The 23,496-nt window shown below is 35.1% G+C and overlaps 1 protein-coding gene across 2 annotated transcripts in view; it reads left to right on the top strand.

Annotated features, from left to right (window-relative positions):
- The window catches only part of GABRB1 (gamma-aminobutyric acid type A receptor subunit beta1), a 437,759-nt gene that overhangs the window by 216,719 nt on the left and 197,544 nt on the right, over window positions 1-23,496 (top strand). The window lies entirely within an intron of this gene.

Raw genomic sequence — 23,496 nt, 5'->3', positions numbered from 1 at the left:
GTATATATATATATATATATGCATACACATATGTAACTCTGCAATCTACTATTTTTTTAGTAAGAATTTGATTAGGACATTTCAAGGATTGAAACAATTGAATGCTTTTGTTTATTAAGATTTATTCAACAGTCTACAGAGAGATGAAACTGCTTAAAGCAGACTTCTCCATTTATGGAAATTTCATTGATAATTGGCATTATAGAAAAGGAAATGATTACAGATGGATACAGAACACATCTTGGTAAACCTCCATCAGATAGGTGAAGTAGTAACAATTTAGCATTGATTCATATCACATTTTTAAGGTGTTAGTTCCAACTTAAGGTAAAATAAATAGGAGAATCAGTGACTGAGAGACAATTCATTTTTGTATTTGCTAGTTTTATATTATGATAGATATGTACAGACATGTGTTGGGAATATATATGCATATATATATATATATATAATTATAATTTATTTATTTGTGTCAACCTGTCAGAGTTCATTTAATTTTTTTCTACCCATATGCTCAGTGTCTAGAATAGTGTCTGCCAAATAGTAGGTCCTTAATAATAATAATAATGTTTGTTCTTCATCTTTCAAAGAGGACCATGATATCAGGGAAGTGATACCATGACAAGCACATAAATTCGATTTAAGTGAGGTGGTTCTGTACTAAGTCACCAGCCTCACTTTCTTCTCCAAAGCCATCTGAGTCCAGTGGTCAAATATGAATCAGGACAACTGGAGATAGTCCTGGATGCAAGACAATCAGGATTAGGTGACTTGTCCAAGGTCACACAACTAGTAGATGTCAAGTGTCTGAGGCTGGATTTTAACTCCTGTCCTCCTGACTCCAAGACCAATGCTCTATCCACTACACCACCTAGCTGCCCTAAATACTCATCAATTGAAGAAGAAAGTCACAGCTTCCAATTTTTTTTATCATATTGATTTTTTTTACATTATATTGGCAGATTACTCCCATTTCATGAGAGATCTCTTTAGGAAAGAAAAGCACTTATATAAGATTAATAATATAGTACCAAGTTCATGAGGCACTCTACATCTATAAAAATCTTCTTTATATTTCTTAAGCTAATAGAAATTTATTTTCTTTTTATCCCATCCTCACCCCATTGAAAAAAAAGAAACTCCCTTGTAACAAAGGCATAGTCAAGAAAAATAAATTCCCTTGTTAGTTAGATATAAATAGAAATATATATTTTATATATATAGTTGTATGTAAATATAATATGTATGTATATGTATTTGTGTATTTAAATGTATGTGTGTATATTGCAAATACATGCCATCATCCATGGCTGAGAGGTAAAGTATTTTGTGTGCAGAATGATTTGTGTGCATATAATTCATCCCCTCACCTTTTGTATATTTATATGCATATATTACCTAGATGTATGAGTGTGTAACATAAAGTGCATATATACATTTGTGTATTCATATGTGTATGTGTATGTGCATGTATAAACACACGTACACATATATTCACTTTAAAACTCTCCATGTTCTTGGGCTTAGTGTTTAGCATTTCTGATTAAATCTAGGGTCTAGTTCTGGCTGCAAATTAAACAAGGGAAACTGATATCAGGAATGCTATTAATGTTCATCAAAACAACATTTAGTAAGTAGGAAAGAAAGATGCAGCAAAAATTTTATGTGAAGTTAAAGAGGGAATGAATACATAAAGCATTTATTAAGTACTTACTATGAGCTAAGCATCAAGAATATAAATAGAAAAGGAAAACAGACCCTACTGTCAAGGGGCTCACACTCAACAGGGGAAACATATAAATCAAGCAAGTCAGATGGAAAGGCTTCCTGGTCATTATGGTATAGTGTGAGGCAAAGCAGATTTTTCTCCCCTTTTTTAATGTTATATCTATCTATTAACAAAGTCATAGCTGTTCCAAAGGCTCTTTGGCTGTCTCCACTTAGGTGTGAGGGAACATGCTGACAACTTCATTTGCCTGGCACATATGACTTCCCATCCCTTCTTCAGGGTGTCTCACGACTTCAGTTAAGTCACCCTGCCTGCCCTATCAATAGTAGTTGGAATTTGGTGGGATGACTGGCCTCTCCTCCACAGGAGTTGCTTCCCCGATGATGATTGTGAATTCTGGGACTGGAAGCAGCACTGATGATCCGTCACTGATACTACCCCTCCCCGAGCCCTTGGGCTCACCTTCCTAAGGATCTCAGTTGGACAGCAGTTATGCTAGTGGAGATGAGAAAGATGAGCCATTCACAATTCAACTAATATCAACTGGATTTGTATTATATTCAAGGCACAACTATTACTGATTGGGGAAGAGGGTGGGGGTGTTGCAGACCAAGAAAGATGTCCAAGAGGAAGGAGCATTTTAGTTAAATTTGGACAGATGAACAGGAATTCAGTGGAATGAGATTCATAAGAAAAGTATTCCAAACCTAGAAACAGTGTAAACAAAGGCACAGATAGATGGGGAAAACAAGGACATGGTTAAAATGTAGCAGTGTGGAGGGCAGAATAATGGGGCTAGCTTAGTTTGACTAGCTAAAGGATTTAATGTAAAGAGGAATAATGCTTGGTCATGTAAGGTGATGTATTATTGTGGAGGACCATGAATACCAGGATTAGATCTTTTTTTTTTTCTCATCTCAGTAGGTAATAAGGAATCTTGAGCAGGGGAGAGAGACATGATGCAATCTATGCATAGGAAAATTTTTCTGGGGACTCTATATAGGAAGGATGCATTGGAATGACAAAGAAATAAAAATGACAAATAGGTACACCTCTTAAATTATTTTCTTGTATAATTCTTTGTTTTTCACATCTCCCTATTAGCCTGAAGACTCCTTGAGAGCAAAGAGCTGTCTTAGGTAACATTCCCCTCATCCACCCAGAATAAAGCACTTAACATACTGTTTATATACTATTAGAATAGTCAACATGAGTAGTAATAATAGTCTATGATGATAGTAAAAAAGAAAAGAGAGAAAACGACAGTCATATTTCAGAGTTTGAACATATAACTGATTAAAATTTGAGAAGTGAGAAAGGGGAATTAGTCGGTGATGACATTACTGGATGAAGGAGGGGAGTGCTACTGAAAGAAAAAATAAACTGAGATGGAGGAACAGGATTTGGAGGAAAGAAAATAAGCTATATATTGAACACGTTGAATTTGAGCTGGTAGGGGACATGCAGGTAAAATTGTCCAATAGGGAGTCAGAAATGTCTTTGGGTATCTGTGATTCAGATTAACTGTATCTCTAGATTGAACTTCCTGGGAAATTGCTCATATCTCCACATGTTTTTTCCTGTCTGGATGTAACCAGTGACTTCCTTAGTACTATTTAATCAAAAAAGAAAAAGAAAAGAAAAGAAAAGAAAAGAAAAAGGGTCAGCAGACCTCCCTAGGCTCATGATTAGACAGTCTGCGAAATGTCAAGTGGATTGCAGAAAATGAAAATGGGGCCGAGGTAGATTTTGGAGATTATGACTTGCTGATATTGACAAATACATCCTGCTAAATTTAACCTGTTGTTTTAAATGGAAGGAAGAGAAAATGGGCCAACCATCAAGAAAACAGTTTTCCAATAGTCAACCTGTTAAAGGGTACCTCTTTGTTATCCTTCTCTCAACAGGTAACTTTCATTTGGAAATTACCTCACTGGAGTTTAGAGAAAGCAATTTGAAATGTTCTTGCAGAAAGTGGATGCTATTTTTTTTTAACCTTTCAGGGTTCTGTAAGAAAAACATCCCTTTCTCCAATTGTTCACATATGGAAACATTTACAATGAATTGGTGCTTAGAAATGGTTGTAAATGTCCTTTCCTTGATTCTTAGATCTTTTGCATTTACCTATGAAAGATTCCTTTCTTAACAACTAAATGATTAGCTTAAGAAATTATTGATTTGCTACAATACTGCACATCAACTTTTAAATCTATTTAGGAGAAGTGCTCCTGAACTGAAATGGTAAAATCTTTAAATTTGCAGTCAGAAGGACCAGGGCTCAAATCCTGCCTCAAATAGACAAGTCTCTCTGACCTTCAGATTCCTCAGCTGTAAAATGAGGATATTAACACCTTGCAAGTATAAAATGTTATAATATATAAAGCATTTTCAAAATTGTAAAAGGTTATATAAATATCAGTTATTGTTATTAAATCTGCACAAGAAAACATAAATATTTGCAAAGAAACATTTCCCTCTTCTCTGAATTATGTAGTTTACTATTTGTCTTTTTGTAGGGAAAAACAACCTAATGTAAAAACATCAGGAAGCATTTGAATTATGAAAAGAAAATCTATTCCCACACATCTCAGTGAGATGTTATAACCTATAGAGTTCAGTATTTTTTTAATTTTACATGGACCATCTGTCTAGTACTTTCTAAGAAGACACATATTGCATTATGAACTTTATAAAATAATTCTCTCTTACTATTCACTCAATTCCATCCACTAAATAATACCAGTTTTCAAGAAAATAGTCCCACCTTTTTTCACACCTATAAAGATCAGTCAGGCATTTATTAGTCATGTACCAACTATGTGCCAGACACTATGTGGGGTGCTGGACCAAGGGAAGAATCAATTCCATCCATTCCTTTTTAAACTTCTAGAATGATCTTACATTATGACCACTCACATACATCTATACAAACAATTTAGCTTCCTTGCTATTCCTTCTTTTTCTGTTCCTTGTAAATGATTTCCCATGTCATGCCTTTTCATCACATATAGGCTATTGGTCCCTAATGTGGAGAATTCATTCCAGGAGATGTTTGTGTTCTGAGAATACAAAGAATAAGCAGAAGCATTCCCTACCCTAGAGAAGTTCATGTTCTAAGTGGGGAGACAAATATATATATATATATCTGGGCAGGTACCTTTAATGTACCCATTAAATGGGTACATAAAAGAAACTTAAGAGTAATTCTAAAGCAACCTTAAGTTGGGCTGAGGGAAACATGATGAAAGGGAGGCAGTAGCAGTTAGTGGAAATGAAAAAGACCTCCTGCAGAATGTGGTATTTGGGTTGAATCTGGAAATAAACTATGAATTGTAAAGTATGTATGTATGTATAATTTAAAGTATTGGAGTAAAGAGTCTTCTGGGCATCAGAGACAGTCAATACAAGAGCACAGAGATGGTCAAGGAGACAGTAGATAGGCCTGGATGCCTGGACCATAGAATGCAAGAAATAAAGTCTTGGAAAATGAGTGGAAAGATAAAAAAAGTTAGGTTGTAAAGAAACAATCAAAGATATTTCTATTTGATCCTAAACCAAAGATGTAGAGGTAATAAAGAGAGCCACCAGATTTTACCTAGTGGAAGAGGGTGACAAGGTCAAAATTATACTTTAGGGAAATTAAATAACTTTGTTGGTGATGTGAACTTAACTCTTTCTTTTAATTCTAATTTTCTGCCTATCATAGAATCCTTTAATACAGTCCTCCTCTGATGACTTGTTAGTGTTAGATAGGCTTTATGCAGGAACCTATAAAGCCATAAAGAACTTGAATGTGAGTCTGACTGTGGACTATGTATCTGCGATCCAAGGCCCAGACTAGCTAAGTTCAAAGAGACTTATAATGAGAATGATGAGCACAAGTTGATTATTTATTTCATCCATGGTGACTCATAAAACCACTTACTAGAGAATAAATAGGTTGCAATATGGTTTACACCACAGAAATCACATCATAAATCCTTGATTTAGGAAGGATTAGAAATGTATGTCAGAATAAGCAGTCTACTTGGAGCTAGCCCAATGAACTTTAAGCAAACATTGATAAACTAATAAATACAAAAGTAACTGTCAAAAGCATCAATATCTTTTTAATAGACAGTAAGCAGAACTTCCAACAGGATCTATCATTCATATATATTAATATATATTAGATTTTGATGTAGATGAAGATGCAGATGTAGATGTATAGATATAAATATAGATGTAAATATAAATGTAGACATAGATGTAGATGTAGATATAGCTATATAATAAATTATTAACCTTAGGTAAATCATATTTTGGATGAAAAATGACATTGTGATTAGCATATTTATGTGGATATCTTACAGTTATGTGAGATCTAGATCTTAGATCACATAGGATTTTGTTAAAGATAAGGAAACCATGATCCAAAGAGGCTAAAAAAATGCCAGGATAAGGAGTAGATTTTAATTTTATTAATAGGAATAATATTATTTAATAACTAGTGCATTTATACAACCCTTCACAGTATCAAAATAACTTTTTCACAACAACCCTCTAAGATACATAATGCAAGAATCACATGAAATGATATAATATTTGTAACACAACACATCTGGCACACAGTAGTTAGTGTATAAATGCTTAATCCCTTCCTTCCCCCCTTCCCTCCTGATTTTAAAGATGTGACCTAAGGCTTAGAGACCTTAACTGATTTTATTTTTATTTTTTGGTATTTACAAGGAAATAGAGTTAAGTGACTTGCCCAAGATCATAAAGCTTATAAGTACCAAGTGTCTGAGTCTGGATTTGAACTAAGGTCATCCTGATTACAGTGCTGATGCTCTAACCACTGGACCACCGACCTCAACTGATTTTAGCCCATGTTATATGCTTACTAAAAATCAGTTAAGTCTCATTAGTGCCTATCTAAAGCATTTTGATGGGAAAGTAAAATATATCCCATTGATATTGTGCTATATAAATTTGGATTTTCCTCACAATCCCATGAGATAGACAATATATGGTGTTATTTCCTTCATTTTACAGAAGAGTGAATGAGTCTCAGATTGAACCCCCATGACAAAAGGGTAGGTGACATCTCAAGTGACATTATAATACCAAGAGTTGACATTCATAGAGCACTTTATGTTTTACAAAATGCTTAAATGATATTTTTTTGATCCTCACAACAATTCTGAGATAGGTATTCAATACATTAAATTTGTACTCAAATTGAGCGAGGCTGTGATTCCTATGGCCACATAGCTAGTAAGTGTCAGAGGATAGAATTGGTGTTTGAACCAAAATAAAATGATTCCCTCTTGTGTAGATTCTTTTTCCCATTTGTCAGTACTGCTGCTCAAGGAAAAAAAAGTTTCCCTATATAATTCCTGCCAACTTGATTTCCTTCCCCCGACCCCCCCCATCAAGGACAGCAACTTATGGGAAAAGAATGTGTTCAGGGCTTATCAAGAAAGACAAATTTAAATTAAAGGAAAGCCATCTGTGATCCCTTTCTGAGATGTAATCATGGACAGCTAATTAGCATAGGAGACTTCCATTCTTATTCTTTTTACTACCTGTCTTCCTCCTTCTAGGATAATGAGGTGGTGCAGTGTCTAGAATGTCAATCCTGGAGTAAGGAAAATTCATCTTCATGAGTTCAAATATGACCTCAGACATTTACTAGCTGTGTAAACTTGGGCAATTACTTGACCCTGTTTGCCTCAGTTTCTTCATCTGTAGAATGAGCTGGAGAAGGGAATGTCAAACCACTCCAGTATCTTTTCCAGGAAAATCCCAAATGAAATCACAAAGAGTCAGACTGAAAAGATAGAACAACAATTTCTTCCTTCTACTTTTCCATTTCTACTCCCTTCCATTTCCTTCCCTCCTTTGCCCAACTGAGTGGGGTGATAATAATGAGTTAGATACAGCTGCAACCAACTGATCTTTTATTTGGATTAAAAATATTAAAGTTCCTCATCTGAAACTTAAAAGAAAAGAAATCCTAATAAAAATAACCATACTGTCAGATGTTTTCACTGAACACTGAGGCCATGGTACATTTTGGAGAACATATCTTATCTTTGATTTATCGCCCTCCTCCAATACTGAAATTATGGAAACGTATCTGATTGACACTAACCAGTATATTTTGCTGAACTCACTTCACAAGCACATAATCCACGAAGTAGAAAGAATAAAAGGTCAAAGACAACAACAATGGTTACCCATAGAAAGCAGTCCTTCCCCAGATATATATATATATATATATATATATATATATATATATATATATATATTTAGTCTTAAATACCTGTATTATTAAACCATGTAAGACTCCTAGGTGCTATAACTTCCTTCTTGGGATGTAGTGACCTACTGCAATCTTTTCCAGTGCCCTATAGCTAATACCACCATCCTGTAACCTGCATTGGCTGTTGCAGGTGATGTTGGTTATTTCTTCCATTTTCAATCCCCAGAAAATTCCCAGAAATTCCCACCAGTTAGTGTCAAGTCTGCCTATAAACAGGAACATCTAGAAATCTTCAGCATTTATAGGAACCACTGAACATTACTATTACTTAATAGATGAGAATGAAAATAGAAAATATTATAATGATAGTTTTCCAAGAGAGGTCAAAGATCTAGATGACATTTGGTCATTGAATGAAAATATAGGAATAAAGAAACTAATTGACACATACCCAATAAACTGAAAAACCTTGTTTTCTTTCCAGTTAATTTTTTTGCATATTAATACAAATTATTGATTTATTGTCCTAAACAACTACTTTGAACATGTCATGTCCCAAGTCAACAACATATCACATAAAATTTAAAAAGGTTTTTAAAGTGAAATTTTAAATGAAGATCTCATAATTTGAAGCCATAATATATTAAAGCAACAAAAATTTCCTATTTAAATAAAATTTTAAAGTTAGTGTACTTTATAAACCCTGATTCATTTAATCCTTCTAACACTATGAGGTAGGTATTGAAGGTATTATTGATGCCCTGCTATTGTCCTTAATTATAATCAAGGAGTCCAAATAATTAGTCCAAGATTACATCATAAGTAGGTGATAGTAGTAGACTGAATCTAGAACCCAGATTTTCTGACTCCAAATCCAGTACTCATTTCATTGAACATATCTTCAAGGTATGAATTTCTCCATATTCAGAGGACAGGTCTAATTTTTTGAGAGAGTTAAAATCCATTTCAAGCCAAGTCTGACAAATAATTGTGGATAATATGACTTTTGATCAAAAATGACATTACACTATAAAGTAATGAGGAAATTTCATTTGGCTTTCACAGTGGTCCCAAATGTCAATCTAAACAAAGAGTTCCAAAAATATTTAGAGTAGTGGAAGCAATGTTGGATCCAGGTGATTTTATCAAAGCGAACAGAATAGATTTGAATGGATGGGTTCTGGCATATTAGTGACATTTTGGTTTCATTACTCTAAAAATCTCACCTCTGATACTGCTGTGGGGATTAAACTAACATTTTTTCCATGTGATTTATCTATTCTCAGCCCTCACAAAGTTGATGTTCCAAGGTTTGTTCAAATTTGACAATGCAACAAAATGTCATTCTGTTCTATGTGTAGGGTTTTTTAAGTCATTGGATTACTAGAACCAAGGGAGAATGAAACCATTATCTCAGTTCAGGAAATACTATTCTTCCTCATTATTTTCAAGCATTATGTACCTTGGTCTTTTGTGCTGCTTGATAATTCTGTGCCAAAGGAACAGTATGTGCTGAAAATAATAAAAAGAGTAATTTTTATTCACTTTGAATTAAAAGGGCAACACATAATGCCCCTATTTTTAGAAAAAAAAGATAAAAGGGATTCCAAGATCAATGCCTTTTCTTTTATCTGTAAATGCATATGCCATAGATCAGATGCAAACTGATTTGACTTTTACTAAGAAGCTTATGAAAATGAAGTACTGTGCCTGAATTCTACATTTGAAGACTAAGGAATAAGACTATAAGAGTTGATAGCTTTGTTCCTTTTTCCACTTTTATGTTATTCAGGTTTTATTGAAATCCTTGTTATTAGGAAAATGGTAAAAGGTTAAAATTTTACAACTTAGTTACTGAATGAGATGAACCACCATGCTCCAAATTTATCCATTTTCTGAAAGAATAAAAAAAAGTACATGTATTTTAGTTCGTCTTAGACTATATAAAGGGGCAAAAATAAACAATTAGCTATTGTAGGAGAGGCAGCATGGGATGACTTGGATTCACAAATTGGATCCTGCTTATTATAATCTATTTCCTAGATGACCTTGGGCAAGTTGCTTAACTTATCTGGACCTTGATGTGCAAAATGAAGAGGTTTAACTAGAAAATCTGTTATCCTTCTCATCTCTAAAGCTTATGACTCATTTAATTTCTTTATCACCTACTCCCATATATATACTGTTGGTCAGTCTACATTTATTTTGTGTGCTAAGCACACAAAGATGTCTCACCAAACTTAATTCTATAAAGATAGTCATCCAGGTAGAGTACTAACAAGAATAACTTACAGTCAGTTTGGTCCCAGAGAGTGGAAATCACTTGTCTTCAGTAAATGCGGGGCGGGGGGGGGGGGGGGGAATAAGAAAAAGACTGCAAAACATTCATTCCCCTGGATATTCTTGTTTGACTCCTTTTGGCCTTTCTTCTCCCTTTTTCTGTTTACAATCAAGCCAATACTTGACAATATGATCAAAGAGTCCCAGTCTCCAAAATCACCAGGTGTTTTCCACTAGTGGCTTTTGAAACAGCTATGTATGTAAGTTTTTGCATTCCATTTCAAAACTGGAGGTTAGATGGTTACTGGACCATCTCCTTTGACTATGATTGTTAATATTCTCTCTTCCCTTCTCTGTAAAGGTTTAGTAGCTATGTGATGATTTTCTTATTGATACAAGAATAAATATTGGACATTTTAAAAGAAGGGGCAGCTAGGTGGCACAGTAGATAAAGCACCAGCCTTGGAGTCAGGAGGACTTGGGTTCAAATTTGACCTCAGACACTTAATAATTACCTAGTTGTATGACCTTGGGCAAGCCACTCTTAACCCCATTGCCTGAAATAAATAAATTTTCTTAAAAAAGAAAAAATTTTGGAATGATAAAGCTGATGACCCTGAACATATCCAGAAATATTATCTATACACCAGTCATTGAAGATCAAGAATTCTTAACGAGATTTGTGGAAGATTTCAAGAGTTCCAAAAATACAAATGAGAAAAATGGCAGATTCACTAAACTCTAGCTGAAATTTAGCATTTCCTTCATTTATGAATATGTGACTAACAATTATTATGACCAGGAGTTCAGAAGCTTCACCATAGTGGAAAATAGGATTCATGACACAAAATAATATAAGATTCCCCTGCTTTAGACAGTTGATCCTGTTAGACTAATCCACAGGCCACCCTAACTAAATGATATGAGGAGTTTAAAATGACCTCAAATCCCTGGATCATTTAAATGTTCTGGGTTTGTATGGTTGTTTTATTATTTGCCTCCTAAGAGGTCTTATTAAGATTGTGGAGATTTTTGTCATGCTCTTTATATAAAACCATAAATCTCTTTAAGATTATTGAACATAAAGAAAAAGAAAGCTTTATACCTTTGTAAGAAACCCAGAGGTAAAGCCTCTTTTTCTACTGATCTAACTCCATCCATCACCTAGCAACAGTGGAGATGCTTTTGGTAACTAAATCTCTCATCTCTCACTAGCTTCACATAGTGAATATAAAGATGAAAAATTTGTCTGACACTCTCATACCTACTGTCCTCCACTCCTTCACACTAAAAAGCAAGTGTATTGATGGCCTTCTAACATTAAAACTGTGGATTCTTTAAAACTGGAACAAGTGCTATCACCTCTATATGCTACAGAGTTGCATTATATATATAATGATTATATTTGAATTATATATATATAGATATGTATATAACATAATACCATTCCAAGTCAAAGTCTGTACTTTCCCAAAATATATTAGCTATACACATTTAAGAATCCTAAAATCATTTTGTAATCACCAATATCCTTCGTTAATGGAAAAGATAGATGCATTCCAACCAAAACTTTTGTAAAATAATCTTCTACTGAGTGTTTTTATTTCATTGACTTGTGCTATAAAACTAGAAATCAGTCCTGCTGGAGAAGTTGGCCCTTTTGCTTTTAATAAGATACCAAGAATAGAACAAACCTTTCATAATCTTACATAAAAGTATTTTCTAATAAGGAATAATAAAATTCTTAACAAAAACATTGTGCCATAATTCATAAAATAAAAACATTGGGAAATGAAACATATTATAGTAAATCTGGTAGTATGGCCATTTGTTTTTATTTAGCATGATCCCTACAAATTAAACAATTTGATTTGTGCAGAAGGTTCAGTTTCTTTAACTACTTATACTTTTTTTAAATTAAAGATTTTATTTATTTTGAGTTTTACAATTTTCCCCCTAATCTTCCTTCCCTCCCTCCACTCCCCACAGAAGGCAATTTGTCAGTCTTTACATTGTTTCCATAGTATACATTGATCCTAATTGAATGTGATGAGAGAGAAATCATATTCTTAAGGAAGAAACATAAAGTATAAGAGATAGCAAGAAAAGATAATAAGATATCAGGGTTTTTTTCTAAATTTAAGGTAATAGTCCTTGGTCTTTGTTCAAACTCCACAGCCCTTTCTCTGGATACAGATGGTATTCTCCACTGCAGACAGACCCAAATTGTCCCTGGTTGTTGCACTGATGGAATGAGCAAGTCCATCAAGATTGAACATCGCCCCCATGTTGCTGTTAGGGTGTACAGTGTTTTTCTGGTTCTGCTCATTGCACTCAACATCAATTCATGCAAATCCCTCCAGGCTTCCCTTAATTCTCATCCCTTCTGGTTTCTAATAGAACAATAGTGTTCCATGGCATACATATACCACAGTTTACTAAGCTATTCCCCAATTGAAGGACATTTACTTGATTTCCAATTCTTTGCCACCACAAACAGGGCTGCCATGAATATTTTTGTACAAGTGATGTTTTTACCCTTTTTCATCATCTCTTCAGGGTATAGACCCAGTAGTGGTCTTGCTGGATCAAAGGGGATGTACATTTTTGTTGCCCTTTGGGCATAGTTCCAAATTTCTCTCCAGAAAGGTTGGATGAGTTTACAGCTCCACCAACAATATAATAGTGTCCCAGATTTCCCACAACCCTTGCAACAGTGATCATTATCCTTTCTGGTCATATGGGCCAGTCTGAGAAGTGTGAGTACCTCAGAGAAGCTTCAATTTTCTAATAAGTAATGATTTAGAGCAATTTTTCATATGACTATGGATTGCTTTGATCTCCTCATCTGTAAATTGCCTTTGCATACCCTTTGACCATTTGTCAATTGGGGAATGGCTTTTTAAAAAAATAATATGACTCAGGGGGCAGCTAGGTGGCACAATGGATAGAGCACTGGCCTTGGAGTCAGGAGTACCTGAGTTCAAATCCCACCTCAGACATTTAATAATTACCTAGCCGTGTGGCTTTGGGCAAGCCACTTAACCCCATTTGCCTTGCAAAAAAAAAAAACCTAAAAAAATATGACTCAGTTCTCTGTATATTTTAGAAATGAGTCCTTTGTCAGAAACATTAATTGTAAAGATTGTTTCCCAGTTTACTACATTTCTTTTGGTCTTGGTTACAGTGGTTTTGTCTGTGCAAATGCTTTTGAATTGAATGTAATCGAAATCATCTAGTTTGTTTTTAGTGATGTTCTCCATCTCTTCCTTAATTATAAACTGCTCCCCTTTCCATAGATCTGGAAGGTAAACTTGTCCTTGATCTTCTAATTTGCTTATAGTATTGTTTTTATGTCTAAATCCTGTATCCATTTGGATCTAATCTTGGTATAGGGTGTGATGTGTTGGTCTAATCTAAGTTTCTTCCATACTAACTTCCAATTTTCCCAGCAGAGACAGTTTTTATCCCAATAGCTGGACTCTTTGGGTTTATCAAACAGCAGATTACTATAATTGCTTCCTGTTATTGCACTTTGTCTATTCCACTGGTCCACTGCTCTATTTCTTAGCCAATACCAGACAGTTTTGATGACTGATGCTTTATAATTTTAGATCAGGTAGGGCTAAGCCCCCTTCTTTTGCACTTTTTTATTGAATCCCTGGAAATTCTTGACTTTTTATTTCTCCATATGCATTTACTTACAACTTTTTCTAACGCATTAAAGTAAGTTTTTTGGAATTTTGATTGGTATGGCATTAAACAGGTAGTTTAGTTTTGTTAGAATTGACACTTTTATTATATTAGCTCTACCTATCCATGAGCAGTTGATGTTTGCCCAGTTATTTAAATCTGATTTTATTTGTGTGAGAAGTGTTTCATAATTGTTTTCAAAAAGTTTCTGAGTCTGCCTTGACAAATAGACTCCAAGGTATTTTATACTGTCTGAGGTTACTTTGAATGGGATTTCTCTTTCTAGCTCTTCCCACTGTATCTTGCTAGTCATATATAGAAAAGCTGAGGATTTATGAGAGTTTATTTTATATCTTTCAACTTTGCTAAAATTGCTAATTGTTTCCAGTAGTTTTTTTGGATGATTTCTTGGGATTCTCTAGGTATACCATCATGTCATCTGCAAAGAATGAGAGTTTTGTTTCTTCCTTCTCAGTTCTAATTCTTTCACTTTCTTTTTCTTCTATAATTGCTGAAGCTAACATTTCTAATACAATATTGAATAGTAGTGGTGATAATGGACATCCTTGTATCACCCCTGATCTTAATGGGAATGCTGCTAGCCTCTCCCCATCGAATCTAATGCTTGTTGATGGCTTCAGATAAATAATGTTTATTATTCTAAGGAACAGTCCATTTATTCCTACCATCTCTAGTGTTTTTAGTAGGAATGGCTGCTGTATTTTGTCAAAAGCTTTTTCAGTATCTATTGATATGATCATATAATTTCTGATCGGTTTGTTGTTGCTATAATTGATTATATTAACAGTTTTCCTAATATTGAACCCACCATGCATTCCTGGGATGAATTTTACTTGGTCAAAATGTATTATCCTAGTGATAACTTGCTGTAACCGTTTTGCTAAGATTTTAAGATTTTTGTATCTATATTCATCAGGGAGATAGTCTATAATACTCTTTCTCTGTTTTAATTCTTCCTGGTTTAGGTATCAGCACCATATTGGTTTCATAGAAAGAGTTAGACAGAGTCCTGTCTTCCTCTGTACTTATACTTTTGTAACAGAAATTATTCATTTATTTCTAGGGATGTGCTTCCAGTTATTTAAACTTTCTATTCACTTTCTAGACATTTTCATCCAGTAACACATATATGAATTTGGAAGGGGAAAAAATAAAAGTATATCCAAAAAAAGAGAAGTTTAATACCTTTTTAGCAAGGAATTCAAGTCAATATTTACTGTTGCAGGAAGCCAGGCCCAACATTTACCTAATTTTGGATCAACAATATTTAGTAAAATAATTGATTACATCTGTTGACTTTTCTTTTCCTAACTTGATAGTTCATTCAACTGAAGATTTCTGTATTCAATGGCCCAACTCAATGCACAATGGTTGATATACTAAATAATGATTATTGATAGCCTTAAGCTCATTGCAAGACTTCATCAGGCAGCTACATAGGCAACAGGAGTGGATAGACACTTCTCAGCAACAGCAGTAGGAATATGATTCAGCACATCCCTGAAAATTTAAATTTTTTTTATGTTTCATTCAAGGTAATTGCTGATAATCCATTCACTTCTTCAATTAAAATTTTTGCTTAGTGAATTTTTACTATGAAATGAAATATCAAGCCAGGAAGAAAGAAATTAGACCCATGATTTTATTGGTATAAGGAACACACAGATAAAAGAATCTTCTTCTATCAATACAGGTCAACACCTTCTCAGAAACTTGGTCCTAGAAAGTGTCTAGAATACAAAATGGGTTAAAATGCATTGTCTAAAATCTCCTAGTTGATATATCAGGATAAGGATTTGAACTGGAGTTCTCCTTCCTATAAGGCTAGCTCTCAACCCACTACACTATATTTCTTCCACTGAAATGGATTTATTGTGGTAAAGTAGCATGTATCAACAATGACATTTTATTTTTAAAGGCCAGTACTTTGAAATTTTCAAGCTCTTATATGCCTGAAACTTCCTCAGCTTATAGAACTGATTATAGTAAAATTTTCTGATTATAGTAAAATTTATTTTATGTTTGGAAAGACAGTCATAAATATCCAAACCCAAGAGCAATTAACACATCATCCTTTATTGCATATTTTACTTCATTATAATTCAGTTAAAAATTGGCATAATGGTGTCTAGTAACTCAAAAACCTTATATTTTGTCCTGCCAAAAGATCCACCTGCTTCAAGAGGCAAGAATTTAAAGTTTGGCCAACTTCCAGTTAAGCTTGTGACATCTTCCCCTTAGGCTCACCAAGTCAACACTCCTAGGATGAAACTGAATATTTACATGATGCAGCTGCTCTGACTTTCCTGACAATGATGTATATAATTAGGGAGTCCCCAGGTGCTTAGGCGCTCATGAATTTCTACAGACTCAGCAGGAAAGAGAAAGATGGCAGTACCCAACCCAGGAAATACTTCAACAAAATAAAAATCTCAAAACAAAAACCCTATTAATTAAGCCACTAAAAACAATAACTTTTCTTCATATTTTGCTTCAATCTGCAAGATCAAATAAAGATGGAATGTAATCTTTACCTTATAAATTAAGTTATAGCTGAGCTGGCTAAACTGTCTAATGCAATTTTGCCTAAAAATTAGGAAGATGGATAAAGGTAATATTAGTCTGTACTGTACACATTGAAATATCCAAAAGAGAATAGAAAATGCTTATTACCTAGATCATATATATGATATATATATATATATATATATAAATTTTGTATCCTCTGCAAAGTCCTCTAATATTTCATTAGGATGTGATAGGAATCCTAGTCAATTGACCTACAAGGTTTTATGAAGTCCCTACTATGTGTTAATTGGTGGACCCTGAGTCCTACAAGACTATGCCAGTGAAGCACAAATCCTATCAGGTTTTAATTTACCCAATTGGAATGATTTTGAGCAGTGGTATGCTGCTAAATGTTTAACAGCTGGCTCTCCAGAAGAAAAAAAAAAACACCCGCCACATACTTTCAAATTTAATTCTTCATTATTAACATTTTCTCTAAACAATCAACAAAACAATGAATCAAGCCATGATTTATAGCATTTTTTAATTTCTAGGGTACAAATTCTCACACTGGAAATATAGTAATCATCTCTTCAGTTAGTTTAAGCTGGCTCCAGCATTCCCTTGATTTGTACAGTTCTGATAATGATGGGGAATTGGGAGCTACCACCAGAGAAAGAGCCCCCAAAATAGGGTTCTTAATGAAGAACTCACAACTGAACCCAGAGGTGTAAAAATTCAGATTTTTTCATTCACAAGCTTACAAAGTTCATAGGTTAAACTTCTTTTGGAGAGATAGTAAGTTACTAAAGGACAGGCTGAATAACAGAGGCCTAAGTGAGAATGCCTGAGAGAAAAAGAAAAAGAAAAACAGTCATAAGAAATGCATATACTTTGATCTGAATGCATGAGTCCAGCATGGAAGAGAATGTGGGCCAAACTTTTATTGTCTTGCCTACTTCTTGTGCAGGGAAGAGTCAGAAAAAATAAGGTTGAAGGGCAACACCCTCTGACATGGCTGGGGTCAGGTACTCACTTTGGAAGACTGAGAGGCAATAAACTAGAGGAGGGATAGAGGGATGAACTGAGGATGCTTGTATCATGGCAAATTTACATTTAACAATGGAGTTACATTGAACAATTGGAGAGAATTTGTATCTGAGAGGGGTTTATGCTGAACATTCTGCATGACAGGAAGCCTTAAGAAAATATTAGATAGTACAAATAATATTTCCCTAATATTAAAAAACTAGACAAATATTTCTCTTTCAGCAATGATAAAAGGCCATGTCTGAATTAAACGACTAATCTAGAGAGGCTCATCGTCAAAGTTGGACACTAGGTACTAATGTGTTTGGGGAAGTGGGGAGAGGGTTTGCCAAAAAGGTACAAAATAATCTTTAGTCATAGGATGAAATGATAGTGATGTCTGAAAGAATGATATGCTAGTGATCGTGACAGAGGGTGGGGAAGGGGGCCGGAAAGGTGGGGGCATTAAGAATTAATTTCTATATTACATAATGTTACTACTCCCTTTGTACCCATTGCTTGAAGGTCAAATAGGTTAGATTTCAATCTCCCACCACCAGAGTTCTCTGGTACCCTTAAGGAGGATTGGGGGTGGGGAGGATTCTCTACCATTGACTTGAACCCCCACTAATGCTATTATCTCTCCATGGATATTCACTTCTGACTGACCTGTGATCCTACAAAGGATTGTCCAGAGAGCAGGAACCAATCTCATTCCATCTTCAAAAGATCCTTAAACTTGACCCCAGGTTCAGATATAGTGATTACAAATCTCAGTATCTTTTCTGCCTCTGAGTTTGAGGGTTATATCACTCACCTGAGGAACCAGGCCTCACTTTTTCAGTGATCAATAAAGTAAATTTCTTTTTTTAATTATCTCTCTTAAGTACTGAAAATTAGCATTTAGTAAACTGTATTAGGCGTCTGAAAATCACTTTCATCCAAATATCTGGTGTGCCTAAAGTGGTGGTGGTTCAAGGGTTGTTGTGGTTCAATCTTTTCAGTCATGTCAGACCCTTTGTGGCCCCTTTTGGGAGGTTTTTGGCAAAGACACTGGTGTGGTTTGCCATTTCCCTCTCCAGCTCATTTACACATGAGGAAACTGAGGTAAACAGAGTTAAGTGTCTTCTCCAGAGTCACACAGTTAGTAAGTACCTGAGGCTGAGTAGTCTTTCAGAGTCAGGTCCTTCCCTCTCTCTACTGTGTCACTTAGAATGCCTAAGGTAATTGGAAGACTCTCCTTCTCCTCTTATCTAATAGGTATTTCTTCAGAATATGGCATTTCCTTTGTGGGGGAGGTAGGGTAGAAAAGATCCCAGAGCTTATTGACTCCAAATTTCAAAACAACTTTGACTCCTAGATTTTTATTTTACATGGTTTAATTATTTAATTCAGTAAATATTCATTTATTCATTAAGCACCTACTCTGCGTTAGACCTTATGCTAGATACTGAGATGGTCTTTAACCTTCATCACTGTCCATTCGGAGTCTATGTTGGGTCAAAAAAAAAAGATACTCCCTAGTCACTAAATATTTAATCCAAATTATTCTGGATTAATACAGGAAAGATATGGAACAAAAATACAGTGTGCAACAAGAATATTTAAACTCTCTAGACTTGGGCACCCTAGTCTCCCTAAGGACATGATGGTAAGGTTACTCTGCAAGTCTGAAATTCCCCAAGTCCCAGAGGTCTTTTATACTCATAGATAAGAGAAAACTGTTACAAGAAAACAGGACCACCCAAAAGGTCCTGAGCTTGCCTCACTTTGACAGATGATGAGGCAGTTGGACAGTAGGGAAGCAAGAGCCAATCAATTGTAAATTGTAGGCAAACCAGGTCCAGGAGGCTGTTTTGACTTCCTTTAGGTAAATTGTGGGGAGTCTCCCCATATTGTGAGACAGAGGAAAGAAGTTGCATCAGAATAAACCTAATCCTTTAAGAAACCCCACACAGACTTTGCTTTCTACTGGGGAGCTAAACCATGTACACAAATAAATATAGTCAAATAAAGAAGAGATAGTCTGAGAAGTAACATTAGAAGGAAGAGAATGAGGGTTTATCTCATCCTTTTGTCTGCAAAGAGAGTCTATTAATCAGATCCTTTAACAACTTTATCTTGCCCACAGCTTCCTTGACCATATTAAAACATGAATCTCTCCAGAATATAATATATCCCCTTCTTCATTAGAGGGAATCCTCTCTTTTCATCCCTTCTAACTCTGAGAGAGGGAGAAATGTTGGCCTTCTCATTTTCTAGTATAACTTGAAATATATCAGATTACCACTCTACCTTGGCTTCCCATTATTAGAAATCCATACTATTCATCCATACCCACCAATGGAAATCATAAATGCAATTATCTTTTGCCACTATGGCCCAAATTGCATCTTTTGAATGACTTCTAGAAAGTCTCTTATTTCTCCTCTCTACCTCATGTTCGACTATCATTTTCAGCATCCACATTGATGATTCCCTGGACCATTTAAATTCACAGAGATCCTTATCCTATTTAACTCAAATCTCTATCTTCATTCCACATTAATCACAGACCCAGATGACCCAGACATCAGCAAAGCATTATACTGTTCTATCACTAACATATTTAACTCGGTATGCCTTTCTTTCCAACTATAATTTTATCCTTTTTCATCTGCCCCATTCCTATATATACACACACACATTTAACCAGCTCTGCACTCCATCCCATTGAAGCTCTGTCAGAAATGAGTTTGTCCAGCGTGACTGGTATGTAATAGGCAGCTATTTAATAGTTTCTTATTTTAATGAATTATTTTTGTGAGCAAGGTATGTTAAACTCAATTATTTCTATCCTGCTAGATAATTACAAATGATATTAGCCTTCACATTTTCATGTCCTATTGCAAAGTCTGATTTCCCTGGCCTAACTTTACCTTTGACCCTATTATTCAGCTTTTAAAAAAATTCTCTAATGCTTTCCCCATAAAGGTTATTTCAAACTTTCGCTTTTAAAAGCTTCATATTCCTCCCCTCCCCTGTGCCCAACGAACTCTTCTACTTTACTAAGGTAAAATCATCATACACAAGTTCTCTTATTTTCTCTGTTACACTTTATCATCTTCTATTTGCCCTCTTCCCTTCTTTCTATATTTGAGGAAGAGTATTATTGCTTCTTCATTTGTCCCTAGGACTTCTTTCTACCTGCTTCAAATAGAACTTTGCTTTCTCAATTGTCTTTTATCTTCATCATTTTCAATCTTTGTTTTTCTTTCTATCTAAAGCATATCTGATTCTCCCAGTCTTGGGAAGAAAAACCCCACCTGTCAAGAGGAGGATAGTATTACTACTTATAAGCAAAACAAAGGAGTATATATTCTACATTAAGGACAATAGGGAATCATTTCAGTTCATTAATTAGGTAAGTGAATAAATAGGAGCCCATCAAAGCCGATAAAAAAGAGTAACAGTCGTGAGTAGCCTTCTACTCAAAGACCTTGGTCATCTTGACTATCAAGAAGTACCTGAAATTTGCTCTTTTATGATGATGTCCCCATGACCCCACTTGTCTGCTTGTGCAGATGTCACCTACCAACCTTCCCCACCATAATGTGGTTCCATTAACAGTCTTGCTTTATTCAACCTACTGCACTTATCTCCAAAGTTTCCTCATCTGTAAGATGGTGCTAAGAACCCACACTTCCTTAGCTACGAGAAGATGGTGGGCACTCCCTTTCCCAAAGTACTAGTCCTCTCTCTAGATTCTCTGACCTCCTGAGCCTTATCTCAAAAAACATAACCCTAGATCTCAAAAAGGAATTGTCCAGTGGACTTCCTTGGTATCTTAAAACTGGGTCTCTCTCCCAGTTCCATGTTGGTACATGGCGCCTCATGTCTCTTCCTCAATATGAGGGCAGAATGTTTCTCATCTGGATAAGCATTACCCTCAGGTCTATAAGTTCAAGAAGAACATCCTAATTCCCCTTTAATGTGGGATTATTCTACTTCATTCAGGGTTGCTTCCAAAAAATCCACTGCTCACTAAGATGCTATTTTGTTAAGGGAAAGGAAATATTTGCAATCTCCATTACAATTAAATTTACCCCAAAGTGAAATGTACTGCCTTATGAGAGGTTGGCAAAGAGTGGATTTCCCTTCAGTAGAGGTCTTCAGACTTAACAATCAATTTTCTGAAACATGTTGTCATCACATTGTGGGGTTTTTAATTGGGGGAGGGGATTCAGGGAGATATTGAAGTTAGTTCTCCCTATCTTACCCAAGTTTGAAGTTCGAAGGTGCCAGTCTTACCATGGTCACTAATCCACTTATCTCACTGCTGTTCAGAACTCTTCAGTTCACCAGATTTAGCCTCACCAATAACAGAGATTACAAACCAGGGTCACCACATCTGGCCTGACAATGTTGTTGTCTATTCCTGCCTAGATGTGGATTGGACTGGATGACTTCTGAGATCTCTTCCAATTCTGGGATCCTAAGGTTCCTGCCATTACAACTTACAGTGAATTTGGCATGATAAATATCAGGCATACACACAGGCTTCCAAATCCAGACAGATGGAACCAACCACTCTGAATTCTAAGATGTTAAACAGGGTCTGTCCCCAGATGGTGTCGGCCACAGTAAAAAGTTGGCCTGCAAATGCCAAGCTCCAAAGTGTTAGGGCAAAAATCCTTTATAGTAACAGCAACAGACTGCTATTCCCTTTCAAGAAAAAAAAATGGTCCTACTGTTCGTATGTCTTATGGAGGAGTATCATATGTATATATTCTATATTTAAACAAAGGCAAACATAAAGCAATATTCAAACTGGTAAAGACTTCCTTATAAATATAGTTTCTCTACAGAATGTCCCCAAAGTGCTTAATTGAATGTATTCATAAAGAGTACTTTCAGCTACTATATACAGCCATAATGTTGCACTTACAGAGAACACTTTTTTTTTCAAATTGCTTTTACAAATATGTTTTGATGGACGTCTCCCAAATATGGTTTTTGTTTCACATTTTGAAAATCAAGGCACAAATTGGGCTCATTTAATACCAACAGTCATTTAAGCCAAACTGGGAGCTTGCCGTGCTATCTCCTCTTCTGTTCTCACCATACTGTATGTTCCTATTGATTCAATTCAGCTAATGTTCAAAAACCACCTTCAATATGCCAGAAATTGTGTTAGGTACTGTGATTGTAAAGGTTAGGCTCAAAGAGGGATATCACAACCCCATTTATTCATTGGAATGGGGATTTCTTCCAAATGTGATCACTTTGTAGAGACTACATCTTCTTAGGAAAGGAGGGATGGAGTGGTTCTTTAGTAACTTGGAGCTGGGAGCAGGAAAAGGAGGAAGCAAAAATCCCCCTCTAATTATTCAGGATGATCCAAAATTCTTAGTGTGCTTTTAAGCTCTTTAAGTTTAATTAGCTTTTGGAATATACTATAGAGATCATTGTTGTTTTTGAGTTGTATCTGACTCTCTGTGGTCCCATTTGACAAAGAGAATGGAGTAGTTTGCCATTTCCTTCTCCATCTCATTTTACAGATGAGGAAACTGAAGCAAATGGGTTAAATGACTTGGCCAGGGTCATACAGCTAATAAGTATCTGATTTGAAGTTAAGTCTTCCTGACTCCAGGCCACTGTGCCTCCTAGCTAATCATTTTTTCCCCTACTAGATTTTAAACAAGAATATTTTCTTTCATTTATATGCATCCCTAGTACGTAGCACAATTCCATGGTGTATGATTGACACATAAAATTACTCATTGATTACTGAGTGATTGGTAAAAGTTTAAGAGTAAATGGCAGATTTGGGGTTAATATATTTTCAAATACATTTGCATAAAGAGTAGAATTTGGTGAATAAACTAATGTCTAAAAAGAATTAACTTCATTGGCTTATAAAAATTGTCAGTTCTTTTGTAAGTATACAGAATTGTCCAATTATATTTCTAACTCTTAACTTGCTGTCTCTATATCAGTAATTCTTAGA

This window comes from Macrotis lagotis, chromosome 3 (assembly GCF_037893015.1).
Source record: "Macrotis lagotis isolate mMagLag1 chromosome 3, bilby.v1.9.chrom.fasta, whole genome shotgun sequence".
Taxonomy (NCBI): Eukaryota; Metazoa; Chordata; class Mammalia; order Peramelemorphia; family Peramelidae; genus Macrotis; species Macrotis lagotis.
This window is presented reverse-complemented; position numbering and strand designations above follow the sequence as displayed.